Here is a 13,315-nt window from a genome sequence, read left to right as displayed (position 1 = left end):
AATAGTTGGCAACTTTAAAAACAACCATGGAAAGCTTGCATTTCATTTGGGAATGAGCAGAGATTATCCCAAATTCCAAGTTCAATACCCACAAACTCTTCCTTTTCAAGGCAAACAGATTCACCTAGATAATTCATCAGGCAAAACATGCAGCCAATGAACATCCCTATAATTATACTATCATTTACCAAAGATTTTCCCCTTCATGTTCAGCCCTCAATTATAGTTCATTCTTCATTTCTGAGGCAGACACCACTAACAGCTAAGCATGTTAAAACTCAAAACAGAATCATCCATCACTTTTGTTCTTAAGCCATTCAACGTGTATTTGACAAGATGATCATGAGTGATGTTGGTGTTTTCTTTCCTGAAGCTGATAAGAGATTGGCAACAACTTCACAGAGCACACTGGCCAATGAACCAGGCTGTCAGATGATGAGATAAGCTAAGATGCTGCGTCTTACAGAGCTCATGCATGTATACAGTGACAGCCAATGTTACCAGTTGCAAGGGGATAAATAGCTCTGGTGGAGTATAGGTATTGTTCATTCAAACCTAACCAGCCAATTTTGAACAGTTCAAACACTTTGTCACCATCTACTCTGATCCATTTTTCTATATGGTACCTGTAAGTTTGCTTTTGCCTGGATTGCTTTTTAAATCTGAAGTCTTACTAAGCATTTATGTCTTTCGAAAGGCTATGATATGCAAGATAAGATTTGCAAGGCCTAATATACATTCATGTTCTTTGCAGGAAAATCAGTTAATTCAAATAATGTTTTAGTGCTCTGGTGCTTCCCATCAAAATTACAACTTCCATTCTGCTCTGCTCTACAGCTTCAGACCCTTTTGTGGTTGCTAATACCCAGTAATGATGAGGCCTCTATCAAATGGAAGAGTTGGAACCTGTCTGGAACTGAGGAGAGTCCATTTGGGCCTTGTACAATGGTTGTAGAATGAAATCTTTCTCTAGACACCATGAGTGTTGAATGACGTATCACAATATTTGCAACCACTTCTGCCAGGAAAGCTTGGTCCTCACAAAGTATTGGTCAAACTCCTCACATCTCTCCATTTCCATCCTTCTGCTCCCTCTCTCGAGCCGGCATGAAGAGAGCAGATAAGTTCCCTGTCCCTGGTCCTAATGCTGCCCCTTCCTCTGAAAAGCCACTCCTGAAAATCAAAGGAGGGGAACTGTCCAGAACCAGGCTATGCAGGCAACTCACCTGCTTGTACCACAAAAACATAGTTTTCTTCTCAATCCAGAATCATTCGTGCTCAGCCTCAACATGCTGCTTTCAATCTAGAGCTCTGAAAATGACTTGCAAAAAGTAAACATACGTAAGATGGAACTATATCGATCTTCCATCGAAAATGGCAGCCTGTGGCTGAAGTGGCTGTGCACCAAGCCTAATTTGATTTGAATTGGGGTAGGTGTGAATCAGTCTTTCAGCATTTCATGGCTTTTTTCCTGGCCCAAGGACCCCACCCTGCTGTGTGGACTAAAAGCAGACAACTAATGGCACCAGTTGCTTTAGTTCCTGTGCAAAGCAGCATCACTGTCTATGTATGCAAAGCCGACCACATGGGGACTGTGGAGCAGAAAAGGCAGCTCACTGTGGGAAGACTATAAATTCTGTAATAACAGGGCCTTCCTCCTGGGCTTGGCCATCTATCATGTAAATATTTTAGAGTCTGAGTTCATCTCCTGGCTAGAGAGATTTTCTGGCTGCTGTCCCAAACTGACGCAATGCTCTCCATGACTGGGACATTTATTACATGTGCTGCATTAGGCACTCAGTGCATGTAGCAGTAATCAGACCTGGAAGGGGAGGGGGAAGTTTAGGAATATATGTATTTTGATGCTGTTCTACCCTGTACAACCTATGACATCATTTGAAGAAGGCCACACTCCGTATATCGTTCTCCTCTCCTCTTCCTTCCCTTGCTCTTCCTCCTTCCTCCCCTTTTCCCTTCCCTCTCAACTGTTATAAGAAAAAACTGCTCCTTTCCCCCTTATGCTAGCAGTTTGTCAAACTGTCTTGCCTTTATCTCATCTTACACACGCTTTGCAAATAAGCACGGGGTGATTGATGCGCTGCTAGCTTCTTTTTTAAAAAGAAGAAGTTGGGCTAAATAAAGCAGCCCTCCCCAAAACCAGTGCTTTGTGGAAATGTAAGGGGAAATCCATCGCTCTGTGCAGTGTCTTAAAAAGTCTTATCTCAGCAAAGAGAGCACAGGGCAGGAGGGGTGAAGGGGGAGAGAAGAGCCTTTTCCAGATAAACAAAAAAGACCTCCAAGGTTCCCTTCTCTCGCACCACTCCCACCTCTTTAACCTGACTGGGCGCCCCTGAAGAATTCACAAAAGCATCTGTGACCCCCTCGGCCCTTTGTAAAAGTGTGCATCCCCTCAAAAGATCACGCCAGGGAAAATCTTGCCTGCTTAATTGCGCCCAAATGTTGCCACCATGGCTATTACAGAAACCTGTTAAAAGTTTACTGCTGGCCTGTGCTGATGGTGAACAGTAAATCAACAGATGAATGCGAAACGTGTCATATTGACTCATGTGGGAGCAGACAATAGAGGCTGAACTTTCTACATTATTATTACTGCTTTCCTTCTGCAGAGATTAAGGAGTGGCTCTGCAATTTGTCATGCACAAGGAGGATGGAGATAATGAAGTGGGGGCTTAGGCAGGCAGACTTGGGATGTTAACAAATGCTAGCAGGTCTGAGTGACAACTCAGCAGCAAACAGAGCTTCTCTCTGTTTTACAGTTATACTACAAAGGCTGTGTTCAGGCGGTGCTTTATTCCCTCTTCCTGGCATTTCTGTACCTGTTAATTTTCACATTTTATGTGATCTTTCTCATGATGTAAAATCCAGTTCTGGAAATCTAGTGGAATCTAGTGGCAATTTAGTGTTCATTTCCATGTTAGTTGTTTGCAACCCTGGAAATCCATAATATTGGGGGCAGGTTTGCTTATGTAACAAATTTTGGGGCTATAATTTGGCATACCTCCTAGTGAACCATGGGGGAACAGAACTGTGCATGTCCAGAAAGGGCGAGGGAGTTTGTTGTTGCATCACACCAAACCACTAACATGAGTGAAAAGCTACAGTTCCACAATGCAACAGGTAAGGTAAAGGTAAAGGGACCCCTGACCATTATGTCCACTTGTGACCGACTCTGGGGTTGCAGTGCTCATTTCGCTTTATTGCCCAAGGGAGCCGGCGTACAGCTTCCGGATCATGTGGCCAGCATGACTAAGCCGCTTCTGGCGAACCAGAGCAGCGCACGGAAACGCCGTTTACCTTCCCGCCCAGAGTGGTACCTATTTATCTACTTGCACTTTGGCGTGCTTTCGAACTGCTAGGTTGGCAGGAGCAGGGACCGAGCAACAGGAGCTCACCCCATTGCAGGGATTCAAACCACCGACCTTCTGATCAGCAAGTCCTAGGCTCTGTGGTTTAACCCACAGTGCCACCCGTGTCCCAATGCAACAGGTACTGCAATGCAAAAGGAACCAGTGAAATTAATGCAATAATTTGGGGGGGTTCGGGTCAAGGAGTTGTTGAGGTTTTTTCAGGGAGGTTTTTTGCTGAGTTTTTTTTAGGGGACCCACAGTTATTCAGCTTCTTTGGGGAGAGCCAATGATCTACCAGTGATCTACTGCAGATGTCCAGTGATCTACCAGTAGATCACGATCTACCTGTTGGACATGCCTGCAAGAAACCTCACATCTGAATGCAGCCAAAGTTAAAGCAGTCTCCCCTCCCCCAGGTTTATCTACTCAGTTTCTCCCTCTGTGGAATCCCCTGGATTTGATATTAAGCTCTTTAAATACCTCTGCTGTGTCGGATAGGAAGACACTGTGGCCTTTGTATGCCTTTCAGCGTTAAAAAGAACACTCTGCATTATTGTAGTAAAGTGGGAGAATGGTAAAATATGGCTGCTCACATATTCTCCATGTATACTAGGTGCAGTGGATGTTCTCACTGTATCGTGCGGGCATCTCAATTTGCAAGCCCCAAGACCCAGCAGTCAAAACAGCCAACAATCAGCTGACTGTCAGCACTTGCAGATCATAGCACAGCATACGTCAAAGGCACAGCATGTAAGAAATCAGGCGGAGGCCAGGTAGGCGTGGTTGAAATGGCTTGGTGGGCCAGATGGGGAGGCACGCCTGGAATGCAGACTCCCCTCCACTGAATTAAGCCCCTAGACATGTGATGCACTCAGTGCTGAGAGTTAGTTCACAGTGATCCCTTTGTCTTTCCTTAAGAAATGTTGTGAGTCTGTCATGCATTCCAGATGGCAGACAAACAAAACGTACGACACGAGATATCCAACGAAACTCACTTAAAAGGAAACAACCCAAGCAGTTCATAAAACAGCTGGAAGCCAGTTCATTTATAGGCAACTTTTATGGTTATGAAAGATCAGCTGTTGGGACAAACCTTCTTAAGATGACGAACTTCACACGAAAATGCTGATAAATTTTCTGGGAGATGCCACCCTCTAAAAATCCGCAGAGTGGAGACATGGGGAACCAACCTTAAAATTAGGAAGGTGAGAAACTGGGAGAAACCAAAATGGGCAAATTGACCTAGCTGGGCCTGTGTGTGTGTAAGGAGCAGTGGCTCCCTTCTTACCTAGAGTGCAGGGCCAAGGAAGGGACAGGGACTTGTTCTCCAGCTGCTGCTGCCTGTGCTGCTACTCACAGCTGGTGAGGGACAAAATAAAAATACGTGAAAGGAGAGCTTATCCTCATAAGAGGATAACATGTAAGCCAGCCAAGACAGATCTATCCCCTCCCCAAATACCTTTCTTTAAAAGGGTCATATTCATTGGGGAGAGCAGATTTGGTCTTTATTAGTATTATTTTCTTTAAGCTCCTGAAAAAGCAAACTTGAAAGCCAACTGAATTGTGCCAGTACATTCAAATGGCAGAATGTCTGTTTCCTTTTCATTTGCAATTTGGAGTGGCCACTGAGGATGTGCTGGGCGCAGGGTGGGGGGGGGAGAATTATTGGATGTGTGAAAAATGCTTTTATGCTCATAACCCCCCTAAACTCTGCGATTTGCCAGGAATTTCTGGGGTCCCTGCCAATGGCAAAAGAATTCCCACCACCACCACCACAGAGGACACGACTTACTAGAAAAATATATCTCCTTTCACATTAGCTGAGTATTACAGAAGTTTTAGTTAAATTATATGCATAATTTTCCCTCTTATGGGCAAGCTCTCAGCTGCCTTTTCCCTTTCAAGAAGGAATGGTAGAAACTATTCCACATGGCTAATGGAGTATGGAAAAGCACCAGAAGGAAAAGTAGGTGGAGCAATGGATGTGTCACCCTCACGTACAACATTTCAGCCACACAAAATTCAGAGGGTCCTGTATACACACACACCCTTCCTTCCAGGCAAGCAAGAGGCATTATGGGAGTTCAAAGACACATTCCACCCAGGCAAAAGAATTTCAGGAGAATATGGAGCAGGGTCAATGAGGGGTATGACTTAGCTTGACTCCTGGGGGCCACACACAGAGAACTGAAGGGCCACATTTGACCTCTGGGGCCTGGGGTTCCCTACTCTTGTTTTGTCTAACAGAGGGTGATGTTATTATTGACAGAATCAATTTGTGATAATGTGTGGGACAAGAGCCCATTGGGAATCCTTAGATCAGAGGTCAGCAACCTAAGGCCCATGGGCCAGAAGCAGCCCATGAGTGTCGCTTAACCCAGACGCCGGAAATCGCGTCTGTGCATGTCTGTGGCGCCGGAAATAGCTTCTGCGCATGCCCAGACGCTGAAAATCGTTTCTGTGAGGATCTCCGTGGAAGTGATCCGGCCCATGCCCAGTAAGCCTTGCCGACCCCTGCCTTAGATGAATCCCCAAATACGGTTTTTATTTGTGGTAATCTAAGCAAATCTAGGGTCCCTCAACAACCACAAAACTTCTTTTCTAGCAGAAAACTCAGGCCTGTCCTTGCTCAAGATTCCCCCTATTTCCCCCACCATGAACATTATCCAAAGAGTAAAGCTTCAGAGCCAAAAATCTCTTCATTCGGTAAGACATATGCCAGCCAATATAAAGCCTTTTGAAATTTCCTTGCTTTCAATAGCAGGCAGTTTAAGAAATGGTTAGCTCTCCAAATGAAATAAATTTGGCGTCAAATAATGCTTACTACTTTGCTGCATTGTGCCTAGTGATGATACTTGTTATATTTCTAGAGCACTTTTTCTGAGTGCTCTTAAGTGATTTATATAATATTATTTCAATGATGCTTTCAAGAAAACATTGTTAGGTAAGCCGGGGCCATTAGTTCCATATTACAGATTGCAGGTGGTAGAGATGGTGGCTTGCCTAAGGTTCCCCTGATGAGTTCATGCCTGAATTTGAGATATACTCCCAGCAGTCTGCAGTCCTTTCACTGGCTGGAGTGGAAGGAGGTGCCAGGAAAATCACTGTACTGGCTCAGGATCCAGCAGGTTCCAAGCCATTTCAGCCCCTCTCTGCCTCCAGAATGCTCCATTTCAGGGCTTTCTGTGGGTTCTTGTCCACCTGTGTTTTTGGCAGGGAGAATGGGGAGTTCCATGGTAGCATAATGTTTTGTGGTGCCACCGGCGGAGGCAGCAGAACTGGGCAGAGGGATACCTCTGCCCAATGGAAACATCCCCTACATCACACAAAGGGGTTTTGGATGACAGCCTTATTCTCTTACCCATATCACTACACCCAGGGTTTTTTTCAGCTGGAACTCTCCGGAACTGAGTTCCGGCACCTCTTTTTCTAGAAAAATAGCACTGAATCAGCTTCCCTCATGGTATGCTGGTTTTAATATACAGAAAAGGTGTCTACGTTTCTCATTTGCTATAAATATTTTATATAACGTGTAGCAAAATGTAATCTTGTCAGAGGCAAACTGAGTGCACGGTATTCAAATCACTCTAAACAAAGACAAACCATTGAAATTTCATATTTTCAGGCATGAACTCACCAGGGAAACCTTCATTGGTTTAAACCACCTGTAAGTAACTTCTGTTTAAATGCATTGCTTGGACTCTTAGATGTTCCTCAGTCCTTGTGTGACCCTCTGTTCCTAAAGCATTTACACCGAAGCCGCTTCCTTTGGCTGGAATACTATTGCTGCAATGCCAACATAATGTTGTGTCTTGCTTAGCAAACCTTAAGTTTAAGCTGTATTCAAACTAAGAAATTTTAAAAGATGGCAACCACTATGTAAAGCAATAGCCAGAACATGTGCAAGCTAAGAAGGTGATGTTTTGGAAATGAGAATGATCATGCTCAGTGGCCATGGAATGCTGGCTGACAGATGGAGGAGAAAAACATGGGAAAACAAGAAAGAAAGAGGAATGGAGTGGATATCCTGGAACAGGGTATGGCTTACCAGTTAGAACCCTGAACAGAAGCACTCCACACTGTAACAGTCTATGCAAGTTCCGCTTGTTAATATTACCTTTTAAAGTTAAGTAATCTTTAAAGAAATGTGCCTGTTTTACTGCAGAAGAGCAGTTGGCATACATCAGCCTCGGGAGACAACAGGAGAGTGTGCCTTCAGGGTAAATTCAAACCATTGGAGAGTTACAGTAGCTGTAGTGACCGATATGGGAGAGACATGTTTTGTTGCAGCTGGGGCAGATGAAGGCATCCTGTTGTGCTGCTACAGGTGCACCATGGCATTTCTTCTCTCTGTGCTCCTCCCAGCAGTCATTCCTCCTCTGGTCACTGTCTACCTCCAGGCACTGCCGTCGTCCGCAAGGGATTCCCACACAGCGGAGTTGATGTTGCCAGACTTCATGTCATGTTTGCAGACACCTTTGTAATATAGAGTTAGTCTGCCAATGGGCCTGGTGCCTGAAGCCAGCTCCCCTTAGAGCACGACGCTGGCAACCCTGCTATCTTCCATTCTGTGGACATGACCAAGACAGCATAGACGTCACTGAGACATTCTGGAAATGTAGGCTTTGGAGAACTGATATTTGTTTGAAACTCTGCCCTGGCAATTAACCTAAAATCATAATTTTACCTAACCAAGGAGGAGGAGAGGTTTTTCCTTTTTATTCATGTCAGCTAGTTCCTTGTCTATATATTTTTTTCAAGAGAAGCATGGGGGGAAGAACAGAATCTGACACACATTCTTCAGTGGAGAACATTTCTTGGTTTCACATAATTCAGTTACCATATACTATCTTGGAAACCACAATAGCTATAAATAATTTGACCACACTTTCCTCTTGATAGTATCTCTCAACACATTCACATGCCTGGAGAGAGAGAGAGAGAGAGAGAGAGAGAGAGAGAGAGAGAGAGAGAGAGAGAGAGAGAGAGAGAGAGAACAAACAGTCAGATATTTGTGAAATGAGATGAGAATATCGGAGTCCTTTGGTTGCGAGGCGCGTGAGGGCTAAACGGTCCCTGCCTAGAGCTTATGCTTTTATGCTCTACGCAGTTTCCTGACAGAGGCTGCAGAAGCATGTACCCTTTGAAGGCGCAAACTACCAAAATGTCACCTGAAGGAAACAAATAGCACTACTCATCCAGGCAAGGCTTGGGTGGAGTTATTTCAGTCAGCCCTAACGATGCTTTCATGATAAGCACCAGAGAAACTCGCTGAGCACCCCAAATTAGACAAACCTGGTGGTTTTCATGCTAAGCCATATTTGTGTGCTTCAGACATCTTTGACCAATAAATCATGCTTTTTTAAAAAAGATTGACAGTATACACACACGCAGGCAGATAGGAATGGGAAAGAAATTTGTTTGCTTTACCTGTCAAAATCACAATTGGCAAATCAAAACAGCACCCTCTTTTTTTGGAATTTGCACTTCTCTGACCTTTGCAATGCTGTTCTCCAGCCAAGGAATGCATATGAGGATGAGTTTATTAGTGAAAAGTGCATGCAAAAATGCATACATTAGTGACAAGAATACAGAAAGATGCTTTTATTTAGTTGCAAAAATGCCTGTATTCAGCAACAATTGCAGTGCTTTTTTTCTGGGGAGACACAGGGGTATGTACACCCCTAAACATTTTGGGAATCTGATGGGAGAAGAAACTATTTTTAAAAAAATAGTTTCTTCTCTATCACGGGGAATCATCAGTTCCGTTGCTACCTCTGATGGTGGCCTTTTGTCCATTTACTGTATTCATTTTCCCCGATTTGAACTATAAAATGATGATTTTCTCAAGTCAAAATGAGAGTACCCCTAAGCATTTTTTTTAGAAAAAAGCACTAAACAATTGCATACAATAATGTACATATTAGGAGAAGTGTGCAAATTTTGCAAATGGATGCAGAAATGGGGCTGGAAGTATAGTTGGAAAAATGAGGATTTATCTTTTCCTACAGGCCGATCAACAATGACACTGATACATAACTGTAGCAAGCCTTTCTTTTCCTACGTGAAGGTCTTCCGCTCCTCGTGACAACCAGGCTGCCCTGGTTCAGAGGAGTTCAAAGCACATGACTTTGCATGCAGAAGCAAGCTCTGGTGTGGATAAGCCCATGGGCTGCCTGAAAAACAGTGTGCCCACATTGGTGGCATCTCATTAATGAAGCCCTTGAGAAATTCCAAAGATGCTATCACTTGTTGGATCTGAAGAATGGTTGTTAACTGAGGACAGTCCTCCTCCATCATCCTTTTCAGGGTTATTTCCTACGCTGCAATTTCTTTGTTTGTTCGAAAGCTTCCCGTCTCTTGTAGGCAGAAATTGCCACAATAAAAGGTGTGACCTTGTCTAATTTATCTCTTTCAGTCTCTGGGACTAAAGATGCCTGTAGCCGTTCAAACAATGCAATCATCCCAACAGCAGTGCCCTTCAAGAGCGCGATCTTGTCTTTCAGTTCTGCTCTTTTGTATGGAACATTGTGTGAGTGCTGTTCAGCTTCTATGACTAGCAGCAGAATTCCCAGACTTGCCTACTCAAAAGTAAGTCCCGTCATGGAGGTTTCTGGGGCTTACTCCCAAGTAAGTGTGTATAGGATCAAGGTCTTAAGGGTGGGAACATGCAGCCTCTGAGACAGCTTAAAAAGTTAAAGAGCGAGGCCAGAGGAACCATCATATTTTCTGTCAAAATATTTAGGGGGAAATGTTGAGTTGCTGAATCAGAAGCACCCGCTTTGAGAAAGAAGGTTTGGCTCATGCACAACAAATGAACAAAATCCGTGTGTTTATTGCACAATGTAACTTAACATCTGGAAATGTGGTAAGACAGAAGGGAAAGTGATTCCATGCACAGCCAATGTACTGCCTGTTGCAGAATCCTGTCTTGGACAGCCAGCTCACCTGGGCAGAGAATGATGAGGGGTTTTAAAATATATTTTTAAGGCACATCCAGTTCTTTCTCATTTCTGCAGCACACCTGATGCCAAAAGGACATTCACTGTTAGAAGTACGAAAGAGCAGGTGAAGGAAGTAGGAAGGTTTTGTTTCACATTAGGGCAGACTTATAGGCTGAGTATGCATCTTGCATTTAAAGCACAGTCATACCCCAAGGAATCTTGGGAACTATAGTTTTTTTAAGGGTGGTGAGAGTTGTTAGCATACCCCTATTCCCCTCACAGAGCTATGATTCCCAGAGTGGTGTAACAACCAAGCCCTTTCCATGAGGAACTGAGAATTGTAGCTCTGGGAAGGGAATAGGTGTCTACTCTCAGAACCCTTAACAAACGACAGCTCCCAGAATTCTTTGAGGGAAGCCATGATGTGATGGAAAAGTTTGTTTTGCTGGACAGGTTGGGTCCCCAAGTGTTTTATTTTTATTTTTCCCTGCCAGCAAATGGTTAATGAATGGCAGCCTCTGATTGGCCAGGGTTCCAGGAGAGGGGGTTGAAAAGGAGAGGATTTGGAGAGACAGTTTTTTAGGTTGGGATAGTAGTTGGGACTGAGGTAGGGAGATAGGTTAGGAGTCAGGTTGGGAGATAGGGAGTGAGAGGAGAGAGAGTTGGTTCTGGGTAGAAACATCCACTCTGAGGAATATATCACAAACTAGAGAAAGGAGTCTCTGAGCTTTGTGTGAAGGACAATGTGTGGTGTCCTGTAAGAGTAATAAGCCAGGAATTAACTGGGAGACTGAGGCTGAGCCAGGAGAAGTAGAATCTGGAAAGATAACAGTCTGCTTAGGTCTCATTCCAGTCAGGAGGGGAGAGATTCTTCTACCAAAAGAGAAGACTCCCAAACCAGTTAAGAGGGGTGTGGAGATCCCTTGGGTCTGTTACTTGGAGTACCTCAGGAGTAGGGTTGTCTAAGGGATGTGTAACTGACAGGGAGTACCACCTTATTTAAGAACCAAAGTATTAAATGGCAACAGCTGTGCAACAACTGAGAAAGAACTGAAGTGAAATAGCATTATAATCTGAAGTATCCTATGTTTTACCCACTTGTGTCATAAACTTCCTTTGTTTAATAAAATCTTTATTGTTAATTTGATCAAATCCTGCCTGAGACTCCAAATTATTAAGTCGTCCCTCACACAAGCCCCCCTACTATCTTGGGTAGTTTGTAGGAATTCATGGCATTGGTGTTCTGTCAGGTGGGTGCACTGTATTTAAGTGAGGGCGGGCCCAACGTCACCAGGGGGGAAAGTGCCGTCGCGCTGTCACACATGAGAGTTTAAAGTGGTATCATGTTGTTTTAAATATATGATGTGAATGTGGCCAATAAACGCCAGGCTGGTAGCACCCATAGAGTTGGTCAGGGAGTATGACTTGAGAAGGAATAAAACCCAGAGGCTTATGTGTGTAAAATGTGGGTATAACAAAAGCATTCTGAAATGTATGCCTTTGAGGGAAAACCATCATTAAAGCTTACAATGAGCAAGCTTAGTATTTCTTTATTTGATTTTCCTTTTAGTTAGCTACTGTTAAGTAAGGCATCCCAAGGCACTTGTAAGGCACCTCATCTGTGAAATACTTGGGACTTGCACGCAGTTTGAAAGCACTGTGGCTTGAGGCTGATGTGGAAAAAGTTGAACTGAAATTGTTTGAACCTACAGTACATTCGAAAACGGAAGCATAACCTATTTTACTATCACTTCTTCTGTGGTTGGTCTGATTCCTATTGAAATGAATATTTCATTTATGAAGTGTCCTTTTTGTGGCAAAGCTGTGTGCTCATTCTAGAACAGGGCATATAAATGCAAGACTGGGAGTCACAAGGAGAGAGCATGAACTAAGGGTCTTTGCCCAATGACACCCCCCCCCCAAAAAAAGCTGTATAGGAATATGCAGGCAATACAGCAGGAATGAATACAAGATGGCATTTATTTCATTGGATTAGAAACTGGACCTTTTCAGACAAGCAGTTTATATTCAAGATGCTTCTCATTTGGTTGTAGGCTCCACAGCGCTAACACAACAAAGGAAGTATTTCTGCTTGGGGCTTATCACGGCTCAAGCAGCAGCATTTTGCAGCTTTCAAATTAGTTGCCTTTCCCCAGCTAATGGCAACTTTACAGTTTGGGGTGCTATCCAAACCCTGGCATTCCCTTACACATAATCCCTTACCTTGGGATCATTGGAAGATTACTTACGAAGCCTGCGAATATCCCAATGTGAATATTGCGACGCAAATTCTGTGTTAATAGGAGAGCCTAACGTTCATACTGATATGAGCATGGATCTAGTTACCTTAATTGATATGGAGAAGTTTCTTTTGGAAGAAGACGATCAGATGAGTAATTGGATCTCGTAGGATTATAAAGCAAACAATTCTGGTTTACAATTGCGTTAGCTAGTAAACATGCTACATTTAATAATTTTAAATGGTAATTTAAAGATTGATTTGGATGGGTTATTTACATATATTGGCTCAGCAGAGGCCCGTGGAGTGGATGATGAGGTCTTTGTGTCCCCCTTGCAGAATGAAAGTGTTCCACTAGAAGTGGGAGAAAATGTCAGAAAGGGACAATGAGCTTCTGTTGGTTCAGATTTCATGTAATGATAAACCATGACTTCTGTCTGGTAGCAGTCATGGGGTAGGGTGGGGTTGGACTTCACTGCCTTCCTGGCTTCCCAATGCTTGAGTTACTGGTGGTTATGAGAAGAGGTAGGTGCGGTGTTGGAGCAGTGGCAGGAGCATTAGATCAGCTCCACCACTGCACTAGCACTGCACCAACCTTCTCAAGGCCTCCATCTTGGTAACTAGAAGCAACCCCAGCATTGGGAAGCCAGCGGAGCTGCCCTGCCCCACGCCGTCCTGCCCTGCCCAGTCAGTTGCTACCATTTCTGCCCCTTAAGCAAAGCCACAGAAATGAATCCTTCAATTCAAATTGCAACAGATATGCA

The 13,315-nt window shown here is 43.9% G+C and overlaps 2 long non-coding RNA genes across 3 annotated transcripts in view; one reads left to right on the top strand and one right to left on the bottom strand.

Annotated features, from left to right (window-relative positions):
• Positions 1–1,271: 1,271 nt before the first annotated feature.
• LOC309374598 overlaps positions 1,272–13,315 on the top strand; it is a 35,570-nt gene continuing 23,526 nt past the window's right edge. Inside the window, exons 1-2 of one of the 2 annotated variants that reach the window (XR_014170642.1) lie at positions 1,272–1,430; positions 9,787–9,959. This is a non-coding gene — a long non-coding RNA (uncharacterized lncRNA). The remainder of the gene's footprint in view (positions 1,431–9,786; positions 9,960–13,315) is intronic. The other variant, XR_014170641.1, reaches the window with a different exon arrangement.
• LOC309374599 overlaps positions 8,250–13,315 on the bottom strand; it is a 49,408-nt gene continuing 44,342 nt past the window's right edge. The window contains exon 3 of the long non-coding RNA XR_014170643.1: positions 8,250–8,293. This is a non-coding gene — a long non-coding RNA (uncharacterized lncRNA). The remainder of the gene's footprint in view (positions 8,294–13,315) is intronic.

Source organism: Podarcis melisellensis, assembly GCF_964234715.1.
Source record: "Podarcis melisellensis genome assembly, chromosome: 7".
Lineage (NCBI taxonomy): Eukaryota > Metazoa > Chordata > Lepidosauria > Squamata > Lacertidae > Podarcis > Podarcis melisellensis.
The sequence above is the reverse complement of the archived record's forward strand: the minus strand, read 5'-3'. Positions and strand labels throughout refer to the sequence as shown.